General features: G+C 46.3%; 1 long non-coding RNA gene across 2 annotated transcripts in view; it reads left to right on the forward strand.

Moving 5' to 3' along the window:
• The first annotated feature begins 2,780 nt into the window (after positions 1–2,780).
• The window catches only part of LOC121831017 (uncharacterized), a 103,802-nt gene continuing 93,684 nt past the window's right edge, over positions 2,781–12,898 (forward strand). For both annotated transcript variants that reach the window (XR_006074413.2, XR_013052521.1), the window contains exons 1-2: positions 2,781–3,025; positions 7,179–7,229. This is a non-coding gene — a long non-coding RNA (uncharacterized LOC121831017). The remainder of the gene's footprint in view (positions 3,026–7,178; positions 7,230–12,898) is intronic.

A 12,898-nucleotide genomic window follows, 5' to 3' on the forward strand; every position in this document is an offset into this window, starting at 1 on the left:
GAATAGTGACACTTAACGCAGCTCCAGGGCATGCCCGCAGACAGGAAGCCTCTGAAATCCATATTATCCCGGGACCCCCAAGCTGCCATTTGTCCCCTTCCACCACGCCCTCTTCTCAGCTTACCAAGATTAACCTGTCGATACTACCGGCTGCCTTTTAGAGTAAAAACCAGGACAAATTCTGCACTTTATTAACCTGCCCCACCCGCCACCATAAAGCAGCTTCTCCCAGCCCACACAAGGTGTGGTCACTCCAAAGACACAGCTCCACAGACCTCGGACCAAGCCGTAGGAGGACGTTAAAGGCAAACGCTCTGCAGCGACCTGTCGGGTTCAATGTCACTCCCTCCATGCGGGCTGTTGGGCGCTTTCTCAACAGGGCGTGATCCTGTAGACAGACCCCAGCGGGGTAGAATCAGAGGGCTGCCAGCATCAGTCACTGCTGCAAACACCTCCACCCTTCACTGCAAGGCGGGTCTCCCTTGCCCGGTGTCAGCTACACCAGGGCTGTCTCCCTCTGAATGCTCCCCAAGGTCAGGACGTGTGAAAGTCCGGGATCTGACACCACGCACCTCCAGCTGTGAGGGACCCATCATAGTAGGTGTGTGCGTTTAACTGCACAATCATTCCCAGGCGTGCAAGATAAAGCACTGAAGCGGGAGGGGGGTGGTCTACAGTTCAAGTTAAAAAAACACATCCTTGAGGCTCTAAAGGGGTATTCAAGGCTTGTCTAGGCTTCTGTATATCGCAACTGAATCCATGCCAGACTCCCGGAAATTATCTCTTCAGGCCATGCCACAAGTGTCCGGTATTCCCCCAGTTTCCCTGAGAGACGGTTGGGAGAGCAAGTTAAACTGTGAAAACCCTAAGACCCGTCCCTTCTGACTTTCTGGCCATAACCAACTTTCCATTTCAAAGTGGTGGTTAACATCAAAATTAACACCTGGGAACCCAAAACTGATCCAGCTTTCTTACTAAAAGGTAGAGGTGTGTGTGTGTGTGTGTGTGTGTGTGTGTGTGTGTGTGTGTGTGTGTGTGTGTGTGATGGATTATCTCTCCCTTTTATGTAGTGTAGTTTGGAGAAGAGCAGAGAGGCGTCCGCTTAAAAGTAAGATTCTCCTCAATTTGACAGTCCGGTTTCCTTTTACCTTTCTCTCTCTCCCATGGGTAGCTGTTCAGCGTCCTCCAAAGTTCTGTCTAGCGTTGGTGCCCACTTTACATACAGTTAAACTTCCTACTGAGCAAACCTGCTGGACATTTGTCCTGTGCCCCGCGAAGCTAAACACTCACACATCAAGAAAGGATTAGGGAAAGGCCGTCTGGGTCAAGGTGGGTGTAGCATCGCGGATGGAGGCTGGGAGTGAAGGTGGAGCGCAAAAGGACCAAGGGCCAGAGTCCCGCCTTCTTCTCCTTCTGTACCTTGGACTCTGCAGTGGCCACCTTGGCCGGAAACCGCATCCACGACCAAATCCAGTACAAAACTCCCTTGGACAGAATCAGAAAGAAGTTAGTATAGAGAGACAATTTACTTCTAATAATCGCATAGGTGTAACTACAGTACGGCCCAAGCAGCAGGCAGACTAGGGGTTCACGGTCCCCACGTGCTGCTGGGGGACCCGTCCGCGGGCATCGCGGCGGACGTGACACCGCATTTTCTCTGAATTTCTGCCATCTAGGATGGTGCAACCAAGGGAGGGGCTCATGGATGGGGAGGTGGAGTGCGAGGCTGCGGAATTCGCTCTCTGCAGAGGAACTGGAGCTTGGAACAGCGCGAAACTCCGAAGGCGTTCACAATTCAAGAGAAAAGCAACGCCCGGTTGTGGGTGGTTAATAGCCGGCTTCCCACGACCACGAGGCATGTCCCTGGCGGCACCACTACCTTATGTTTTAATTTGATCTTTTTTGGGTCTTTGCTCCCCTAGACTGTGGACTGGACTTGCACTCCGATGGTCACTGCCCTCTCCGGAGAGGGTGGACCTTCAACTGCGGCTCCCTTTTCCCCCGAGGGAGTCAGCTAGAGTTTCTATCCTTCTAGACCTGAGAGTTATCGGGCATCCCCGGGCGTGGTCCAGTCGTGCGTGGCGGCGGCGGCGGCGGGGGGGCTTTCTAGCCTTTGAGCTGAGCCGTGTCTGCAATGCATCGCCTTAAGCTGCTCTCCTGGACCCTAAGCCGGTGCTCAGAAAGGAGAGGCAGGGAGGGGAGCGGTCACTCTTAACTATGAAGTGACGGTGGTCTACCCAGAGTGTCAGTGCCTCTGTGTGTGTGTGTGTGTGTGTGTGTGTGTGTGTGTGTGTGTGTGTGTGTGTGTGTGTGTGTGTGTGTGAGCTGCAGCCGAGAAGGGAGGGTTCTACTGCCAAGGGCAGGGCGGAGGACAGTGAAGGCCGGCTGGTAGAGTGAGAGAGCCTTCTTCCCAGGTTCAGCTGCGGTGATCACCCAGCACTGCAGCTAAAGGGGCTGGTTGCACCCTGCGTGCTCCCCCGCCTTCCCTGTGTTCCCCGGCTTTTCCAGGATGGAAGATGGGGTGCCCATAGCGGGTGGGGCGCGCCGGGCTGCCCAGCCGGGCGGTCACGTGTCCCCCTTCCCCCGCTACTGCAGCGGGAGTTCCAATCAGAGCGCGCCAGGGGGCTCCTCCCGGGCAGGAACCACCCGGCTCAGCGGCGCGGGGTGGGCCGCCGTCACCTGACCGCCCGCCCCCGCCCCCCGCGAGTAAGGGGCGGTGGTAGCGTCTGCTCGGTTACAAATGGCCCCTCCCGCCCCGCTCGCCCGCTCGCTCGAGCTCGGCGCGGACCCGCCCGGGACCGCTCCTCGCAGCAGATGCCTGGGTCCCACCGCCCTACCCGGTCACCGGCGATCCGGCCACCTCGGAGGGCACGCTCAGACACCCAGAGGTCCGCCACCTCAGTGGGTGCACCGGGCACCCTGTGATGCGACCACACTGCGAGGCGCGCTGGCCACTCGGGTGGGCGTGCTAGGTTTCTGCGGCGGAAGTGTGGACCACAGAGTGTGACTCCCCTTCTAGCAGTAGGTGAGTGCCCAGAGGGAGCGCGGGCGAGGGATGCTCTCCGACCGTGTGGGGACCCCAGGGTCCTTCGAGGCACCAGCGGATTGATGTAATGACTAAGTCAAGCTTGCAGAGAGAGTCCGAAGTCGCTAGCCTTCTGGGCCTCCCTGTGGAGTTTCCTCAGTCTCGGGTTTGGAAGAGAGCTTTGATTTGAAGAATTCCTGTCTTGAGATACTTGACAAAGGTTGAAAAGACACTCAGGTGGGAGCCGGTAGCTGCAGCTAGCTGGCGCGGGTTGGGGACTGCCAGAGAGTCTGAATGTGGGGGGCGGGGGCCCTAGTGAGAATCAGCCCCAGATAGGGCGAAGCCTCTGCCTCTGGTCACTCTGTCTCCAAAAGCCACTTGAACTGCTTTCGGAGAGAGGGAAACAGTGGCTGTAGATGTTGCGGTGCTAACCAGCCAGCCCCTCTGTACTGCAGGTGATTCTGCCAAGGAGGTGTGAGACTTGCAGGTACCTAAAAATATTATTTTTACTTTATGACTTTGGGGCAGAAAATACGTGTTAAAGTGTTGAATTACTAGGAAAGATGTGAAAATCATTTAATTCGCGTTTTTGAGTAAAGTTTTTGTTTTAAATGCAAGGTAGAACAGGTGTAGGTATTTAAATCCTATTTTGCGACTGTACATTTGGTTTTATGGCTCTGCCTTGATTTTCTTTCTTCGTAGAGAGTTTCAGCTATATATTATTTTTACAACCCTCTTCCCTTCAAACAAAACCCTAAAAAATAGAAATAAATAAATACCAAGGTGTGTGTGTGTGTGTGTGTGTGTGTGTGTGTGTGTGTGTGTGTGTGAACAGGACTGGAGAAAGCAGTTCTGGAGAATAGAAGACAACCTCCTTTGATGAGTACAATGATGGCCAATTTAATTTGTCATATGCCACTGAAGGGAATGATAACATGCAGACTGGAGAGAAAATGAAGTAGGAGTTGCCCATGAAGGAAGAAATAGGCCCTAATCCAGCTGCACTCAGGAAAGAGATGAAGGCTAGCCCTTCCACACTTGGAGCCGGATTCTGTCTTGGTGGAGGTGGAAGGGTGCAGTTTGTGATGCAAGCTCTGAGTTAAGACACCAAGAAGCATAGAGATGATATTGAGAGAAAGAGGGAGGAGAGAGAGAGAGAGAGAGAGAGAGAGAGAGAGAGAGAGAGAGAGAGAGAGAGAGAGAGAGAGAGAGAGAGACAGGGTTGGGGAAAATGGGTGTGTCCAAAGACAGCTCTTGGCCACTGACTCTAGCTGCACTGGCTGAAGGGTTCAGAGGTCTGCTGACTCATAAGGAAGCCAGCACAGTTAGATTTTACTTCTAGACCTTAACCATACTTGTGAAATTTAAAAAATATATGATAAGCCTTATCAGAGAACCCAGTCTCCTCATAGCTTTCCTCTGGGAGATTGTCTCCTGGGTTTTTAGATTCACCCCCTTCATGTCAGTACCCACCGTCTGTGCTGGTGCACACATCTCATTTGACACAAAGGCTTTCGTCTCCATTATAAAATTAGAAAGAGTGGCACCCTTAACCACATGATTATGTCCAAAGTATTTGTGGAAAATATTGGAAAACTGGAATGTGAACAATTCAGTTTTCTTAACAGCAAAGATTCTCTTTGCCATTGCAAGGCCAGGGAGCCCCACCCTGTTTCTGAGCCTCTGCATGAAACCAGGGAAGGAGCCCTGCAATTGCAGTGGTTCAGGGCGAGGCAGTGTCAAGCTTGGGTGTTGCCTACACTGCGTGCTCACTGATATTCTAGGGGGTAGACTTCAACTCATGTGCAGTGCTTCAAAGCCTGACATTTCTCCGTTTCACCTGTCAGCTTGGCAAAGCATTGATAGTAACTTTGAGAGGCTGATTTTGATGGAAAGATACAAAATGCTTCCAAACTTAAGGTCTGGGAGGCTGACAGACAAGGGAAGAAAAAACGGCAAAGGCTTTGGATCTCCTGATGAAATTTCTTTACGAAGATAAGGTTTTGGAGTTGTTATTTATTTATTTTTGATGAGGTTTTCAGGTAATATATGGAATAAGCCAGCATGTGGGATACTCAAGAACCTGGTGTCTTCATGCGGGCAGGAGGAGGAAATAAATGAATGGACTAACCCTTTACTGCAGGGTCCACCAAGCAGAACCAGGTCAAGCCAGGCCACCTGACTAGAGGAAGACCACCTCTGCAGGACAAGATTTCAAATCTATAGGAAAGAAAGTGTTGTAAGCTCTTTGAAGAAAAAGGCACTATGAATTCCTAATTCCCATTACCACCGTTCTGCGCATCGTCTCCCGCCGACAGCAGGGCTGACCAAGAGGAAGGGAAGACCAAAGCTTCTTCACCTTTCTTATTTTTCTCCCCTAAAAGATGCCTGCGTGGTTACCATTCATTCTTAAGGCAAATACATTATTTTAAGAGGAGAAAAAGATGCTTCTCACCTGATCACTAGCATGAGTGAGCACATTTCCAGATCTTGCTGGACCTGTTAGCACTTACCTCAGCCATTACTCTGAGTGAAAATTGCATGTTCCTTTTTAAACTGATAATTCAAGTTCAAAGCTGATGAAGCTCCTTCTGTTCCCCCAACACAAACACCTTTCCCCCCTTACATTATCTTCCCCTCTCTTAAATCTACAAAACACACCTACAAATCCCAGCACCTTGAAGGCGTTGAGTCACAGGAACAATCAGGTAAATTGCCTGTGATTGCAGGTCACTCTAAAATCAAAACCGACTTCAGTAGCTTCAGGACTCAGATTGGCAGGATGGCTCTAGCGTTCTGCTTGGATGCGAGTGCCTGGCAGCCATGCTTCACAGGTTCTTTTCCTAAGACATCCAGCGATTATCTGAGGGAGCTGGCACTGTCTGCTTGCTATTGATTGCAGTGTGAGAAGGTTCCAGAATATTATTGCCTTGAGTTCCCCCAGTAAATATATACACAGCATCGAGTGAGGAACATTCCAGAACATCCCAGTGAAGCTAGTGATCTGACTGAATTAACACCTGAACTACTAAAGCATGCCAACTATGCTCATTTTTCACCCCAGGAGCACTGTTGCTAATGAACACAGCTTTTTCAGGGCACTGGAGAGGGTTGAAGGACAAAGCCGGGTGGGTGGGGCGGGGATATCTGATGTCTGATGTGGAGCCAGCCTCTGAGAATCTCTCCTTTTCATCTGAGCATGTCACATCACACTTGTGGTTTATAAGGAATTGGTTGAAAACCCAGTTTGCAAATCAACTTATTTCAAGGAATTTTAGATTTGTAATATCATTAGTTTTTGTGTATTTTAAAATTGATACATTTTTATTCTCTCTCTCTCTCTCTCTCTCTCTGTGTGTGTGTGTGTGTGTGTGTGTGTGTGTGTGTGTGTGTGTGTGTTTGAGAGAGTGAAAAGTAGCTTTTTAAAAACTAGAAACTGGGTGTGGTGGTACATGCCTATGATTCCAGCACTCTTGAAAGGCTGAAGAAGGAGGATCCATGTTCAAGGCCAAACCTTGTCTCAAAAACACACACACACACACACACACACACACACACACACACACACACACACACACACAAAAGCCCCAAGCCAGCAGTCCCCAGCCCCAACATTTGGAATTGCAACCCTTTTCATTTTAAGTGGCATTAAATACTTGCACAGACATTCTTGCAGGATTCAAGAATGCGCTTTGCATGCACATTCTGCCGCATGCACACACATCCCACACAGAATGAATTTGCTGCTCAGGATTATTTGATTTTCATTTTGAGGAGACTCTGGGGTTGTCAGGAGCATTTTTATTTGTGTCTTTCCTGTGGATATTAGATTCTGATTCGGTCTAGGTGGGCTATCTCCGGACCATCAAGACAAGCGATGAATGGATGGATATTGGTGTTCCTATAAGCAAGGCAGGCGCTCTCCCTCCACTTTTTTTTTTTTTCAGTGTCTCAATGTGTCATTTTTTAGGTTGCTAATTTGAAAGCAATCCAGTTCTAGGTGTTTGGAATCAAATGCCGTGATGAGTAGCATTGCAGCGGATGCATTTCGGAACTCATCTGCGTTGGTCAAACAACTACGACCTTTCTTTGGCGCTCACAGACTCTGCAGACAACCCTAACTGCTAACGCTCTGGCTGTCTTGCTCTTGCAGGTGTTCTGACTCATCCAGCTGCTGCCCCTCTGCCCGAGAGTAGTTCAAACTGTAAGTTCAACAAACCAAATAATTAAATATCGATAGTTTTAGAGATCTATACTGATTTTCCAGTCTGTCTACCCAAGATTGGGGAAGAGGGCTGGAGACCATGGCTCGGGGGACGTGTAACACAGGGACATTACATACGACCCAGCCACATGACTGTCTATAACTGCCTAGGTCACTGTGACCTTTAACTGCCTTCCTTTTGCGCTCTTCCTTGCTACACTGTAAGAGGACGTGAAGCTTTGGTATCTGGGTAATGCCGAATTGATATTTCCCTGATGACTTTTTCTTTCTGGGTGTCCCTGTATGTTTTAATATCTTAGCTCAAGCAGATGGCTCCTAATATGTAGTTACCTCCAGATTCAGTAGCTGAATTCTTTGAGGTCAGATGAAATTCTGTGGTTAGCAACTTAACCACGTATACTAACCAAAATGCCAGCTCCCAGCCAGTGAAGGCTGTGCTCTTGGGGTACTATACTAGTAGGTTAGAAAATGAAATGTACTGAAGTACCCAGCAAATAGCTGCATGGTGCAAGAGTTTACAGATTTCCCCAGGGCTGGACCTGCCTTCTTCATCTTAGGGTATCAAGTGCTTCCAAATGTGACTCTTTAAGCAAGAGAGATCGTCTGTACCGTGAAGGGATTGGTGCTAGGAGAGACACATCTCCCCACTGCTTCACACACCTTGATATGTAATTTAAGATATTTTTTAAAAAAAATATCAGGCATTTAATGCATTCTGTCAGTGGATGGGCTTGGAAAAGCTGGCTTTTAATAGAAAAGACATTTCTCTTACGTTCTCTTGTTTTTATGCCATCCTGTGTCTGCCTCCTCATCTAAAACACAAATTTCTGTATCATTCAGTTCACTTAATACCACCTCCATTTTTGCTTCTCTGCAGCTCATTGCTAGAGCCACTAATAGACTTCCAACACAAATAGTGTATTGATCACCGAAATCTCTTTCGAGCTTGACTGAATATACATAATGGGGTGTCAATCGGAGGAAAATCTCATAATAAATGGCAGGCGACTTATATTCATGAGGAAAATGTCTTGGGCAGCACACAAAATATCATGTCTACTGTAGCATGACAAGCTCACCTCCCCGGTCTCAGCTAGTCTGCTGCATTCATGGTGGATGTTTAATAGCGAAGGCAGGGTTAGAATGCCGAGCTCCTGAATCTTTCCTTCCTTTGTTTGTGTGAGAGGCATTTTTGTATACTCCGCAGAGTATAAACATCTTCTAGAAGCACCGCCAGTAAGAAAGATCTTTTATACCTGAGGAATTCATAAATTGCAAACAAATCTGTTTAAGTTGATGTATATTTAAAATCAGCTACTGATTTATGCAGTCCATATTTTTAAAATTTTTACCATGTGTGTACCAGGGCATACACACACTGTATGCAAATATTTTCAATGCATGTATGGGAACACACAGTATATTTAGAGAGAAGGCTGTTTTACATAAATTATTTTTAAGAGCAACCAAACAGAGGAATAGCCATGCATTAGGAAAGCCACATTTTAATCCCTCAACCCCCTTTAAGCCTGCTGTTGGATATTATGTGAAGGAATCTCATTTTTATAATTTTATATGCAATTCTTTAAACTTACTTTTCCTGCCAGAAGTCTTGGATTATTTCTACAAACCCAGTACCAGAGAGGCTGAGGCAGGTGGCTAGCTATAAGTTCAAGGCCAGCCTGGGCTGCAATGTGAGGCCCAATGTCAAAACAGTTGAATTACCAGGCCTGATGACCCATACCTTTAACCCAAGTACTTGGGAAGCAGAAGCAGGAGGTTCTTGGTGAGTTCCACACCAGTCTAGTCTACATAGTGAGACCAGGTCTCAAATAAAACAAAGTGGTCAATCAGTCAATAAAAAAAAGATGGAGATGGCTGGATCCCAGGAGCTAGCCTAGTCTACTTGGCAAACTAAAAGCCAAGGAAAGACCTTGTCTCAAGAAACAAGGAAGATCGTGCCTAAGGAACAACAGCTGGAGTTGACCTCCGGCCTCCACACTCATATGTACACACATGCATGTGTACCCACATGAACATACACCCACACATGTCTACAGTTACTAATACTTCCTGAGAGCAGTCATTGAGGTGCTAAGTGTTCCCAGAGAAAAGGGACCTTCAGGGTGGTATGGCCCTGGGTGATGGTAGGCATTTCCAGCAGGGTCCAGTTTCTTTATCACTGACTTGGCAGCTGACTCTGTTGCTACTGGCTGTCAGTGCACAATCCTGCTACTACGGGCTCATGGGATGTCCATGGCATTCGATGGCACGCTGCTTTACCCATGCAGTCTGGAGTGTGGTGTTTTCCCCAGTCTGCTGGCAAGAACAGCCATCACGTGTGCCTCCTCTTCTCTAAGCAAACGACGCCAAGGCCCTTTTGCTAATCAAATTTTGGTTTTGTAAAAATTGTTTAGTGTGTGTGTTTACAAGTTTGACTTACCGCCGTGTGCTGTGGAAGTCAGAGGACAACTTGTGGGAGTCAGTTCTCTCCTTCCACCAGATGAATTCCAGGGATCAACTCAGGTCATCAGGCTTAGCAGCAAGTTCTGATATGCTGTATGTGTGAGGGGGTAGGGGGGCATGCAAAAAGAAATTGGTGGTTGGAGAGATGGCTCGGTAGGTAAGAGCACTTGCTGCATAACCAGGTCCTGAGTTCAGATGCCAACACAGATAAAAAGCTAGATGTGTTCGTACGTGCACCTGTAACGTCAGCGCTGTGTGGACAGACAGGAGGATGACTGAGGCTTGTTGGCTGCCAGCCTATCAGTGGGAGATCCTCTCAAGGGAATAAGACAGAACTATAGAGGAGGACATTTGACATCTCCCTCTAGCCTCCTTATATATGTGTATGCACCACCACCCCACACACACACTCTGGCCTCCTTGTATATAAGTACACACACACACACACACACACACATACTCTCTCTCTCTGGCCCCCTTGTATATAAGAACACACACACATTCTGGCCTCCTTGTATATAAGTACATACACACACACACACACACACACACACACACACACACACACGTGCACATGCACACATACACTCTGGCCTTCTTGTATATATGTACAAACACACACACTCACCACTATGGCCTCCTTGTATATATGTACACACACACATTCTCTCTTTCACGCATACACACACACACACACACACACACACACACACACACACACACACACACTGGCCTCCTTGTATATATGTGTACACACACACATATACACTCTTTCTCTCTCACACATACATTCTGACCTCCTTGTATACATGTACACACACTCATACACACTCTCTCTCTCTCTCTCTCTCTCACACACACACACACACACACACTCACACGCACAAATGCAATTATCACCCCTTGGACAAATGTCTGTTCCTGTTCCCTGCAGCATTGAAGATGTGGTAAAGTGTGGTGTGTTGTGGTTTTCACGGTTTCCACCTCAGGTGGCATTCATACTGATCAGTGTGCCAATCAGGGCAAGTAAAACTGCTGGGCACTGAGCTTCAACCTTCCCTTTCCACAGCAAGAACCTGCATTTTTTCCCTGCTACTTTGATGAAATGTTTTTGTTTGTTTGTTTGTTTGTTTGTTTTTTAAGTTTTTGGCTTGCAAATGGATTGGGTGCAAAGTTTGCTGAGAAAATGGATTACCAGAAAGCTGGTATTTAGAGATTCAGGGATGTGTATTATGGGAAAGCTTCCCTTACTAGTAAATGATAACTATAAAATATACCTGATAAATAATCTATACATATCTTTATGTATGTCAACAACTTGGCTCCAATTAAAAACTGTGTAGGGTATGTGTGGCTTTTCAGAGTCAGTCAGTTACATAGCTTATGCTTGGAGACTATCTGGTGAGACTTTAATGAAAGGTAAGCTTAAACTCAGTTGTAAGAACAAGCTCATGAATTTTAACCTACAGAGAAGTACACATGCAAAAGTTGGAAGAAAACTGGGACTTCTTGGATGTCAGTGATGAGAGAGAAAATGAAATCCTAGAGAAAAGAAAATTGGAAAGAAAAACATTTCTAAAGAATTTGAGTAGGAAACCTGCATTTGTAGACCTTATTTGTCTTAAATGTTGGGTGGTTTAGCGATACATCTCACTGAAGTGGATGGGAAAAGAGCTATATGATTTTGCCTTGGGCCTGTTGGCACAGGCTCTACCACTGGACCACCACCTTTCTCACGTGATCCATTTTTTTCATTGAAAGAACATTAAAGTATCTTTTGGCTATCTACTACCCAGTTAGTAATATAAATAAATACTTTGCTTAAATAGATTGCTTTCTTGCCAGTTTTTAACCTATACTTAGAATGAGGCTACTTAAAGGTAAACAAGAAAAATCTGGTAGAATTAAAAACAGCTTCAATATACCTATCAAATTTTGGGTAAAACTTTCACATCATTTAAAAATATTTTCAAGGACCAGGGAGATAGCTCCGTCGATAGAGTAGTAATCAGAGTTAAATACCTAGAAGCCATGTTAAGAAAAGGGGTGGAGGCAGGTGTGACAATAGATACTTGTAATCCCAGCATTAGAAACACAGAGACAAGAGCATCCTGGACACTTGCTTGCCAGCCAGCGTAGCTAAGTAAGTGATCGAGAGACCCTGTCTCTAAAAACAAGGTAGATGTGACTGAGCAGCGACACCTGAGGTTGTCCTCTGGCCTTACGTGTGTGTGTGTGTGTGTGTGTGTGTGTGTGTGTGTGTATCCAGAACCGTGTACACACATACAGTACTCAACATCAGTGCTAAGCAGCAGAATGTAGAGCTGTTTCACAAACACGATGTCACCACCCCTAGAGTTTGCTGTTTTATGGCTGCAGAGAAGTTAAGAAAGGTCTAGAAGTCCTTACATTTTTGTTTCATTCTCTCTGTGTTTTTAGCAGCTTAAATGCAGCATGTGTAGAGTTATGACCACTGCATAAAAGGGCAGCGGAGACTAGTTCTCACAGTAATGCAAGTGAGACCAAGGGTAATACAGTGAATGAAGACGATAATTTGCTTTTAAAAACTTGTGAGGTTGGTTTTTATTCCACTTTAATAAAAAACACATTTGAGTAAAGAAAATTTTCAGTGTATGTAGTAATGCAGCTATCAGCAGGGTAATCTGGTGTAAATGACTTTTAATAATTTAGCTTTCTGTTTAATAAAAAGTTTATTTTTAGGTTTAATTGCTTGCTAGGAGAAAATTGAGAGAAATTTGCTAAGGGCATGTAACTGAGTGCCGTACGAGTTGGTTTCACCAAGGAAATACTGTAACTGGAAAGCCTCTAGCTCACCACCATGTGTCTCTCAAACCTCTAGATCACCACGAAAGCAATGACAGTCAGCAGGAATTCATATCATGCTTATTAATATATGTACACTATATAAGTATAGAAAACACTATAAGTACTCAAATAAATTGATACTTAAATGTATCATTTCAAACGAGCCAAAACCATTCCTGTTTAACCAGAAGCCTAATACTTAGACATGGCTAGATGTAGAAAATTAAAGAAAACAGGCTTGTTGATTTCCACTACTTAGTTTTGTGTGAGACACATACTATATTAAGTTGTTTTTCTCGAGGACTGGGAACATGGCTCAGTGGGCAAAACACTTGCAGAGCAAGTGTGAGGACCTG

The sequence above is a fragment of the Peromyscus maniculatus genome, chromosome 7, assembly GCF_049852395.1.
Source record: "Peromyscus maniculatus bairdii isolate BWxNUB_F1_BW_parent chromosome 7, HU_Pman_BW_mat_3.1, whole genome shotgun sequence".
Lineage (NCBI taxonomy): Eukaryota > Metazoa > Chordata > Mammalia > Rodentia > Cricetidae > Peromyscus > Peromyscus maniculatus.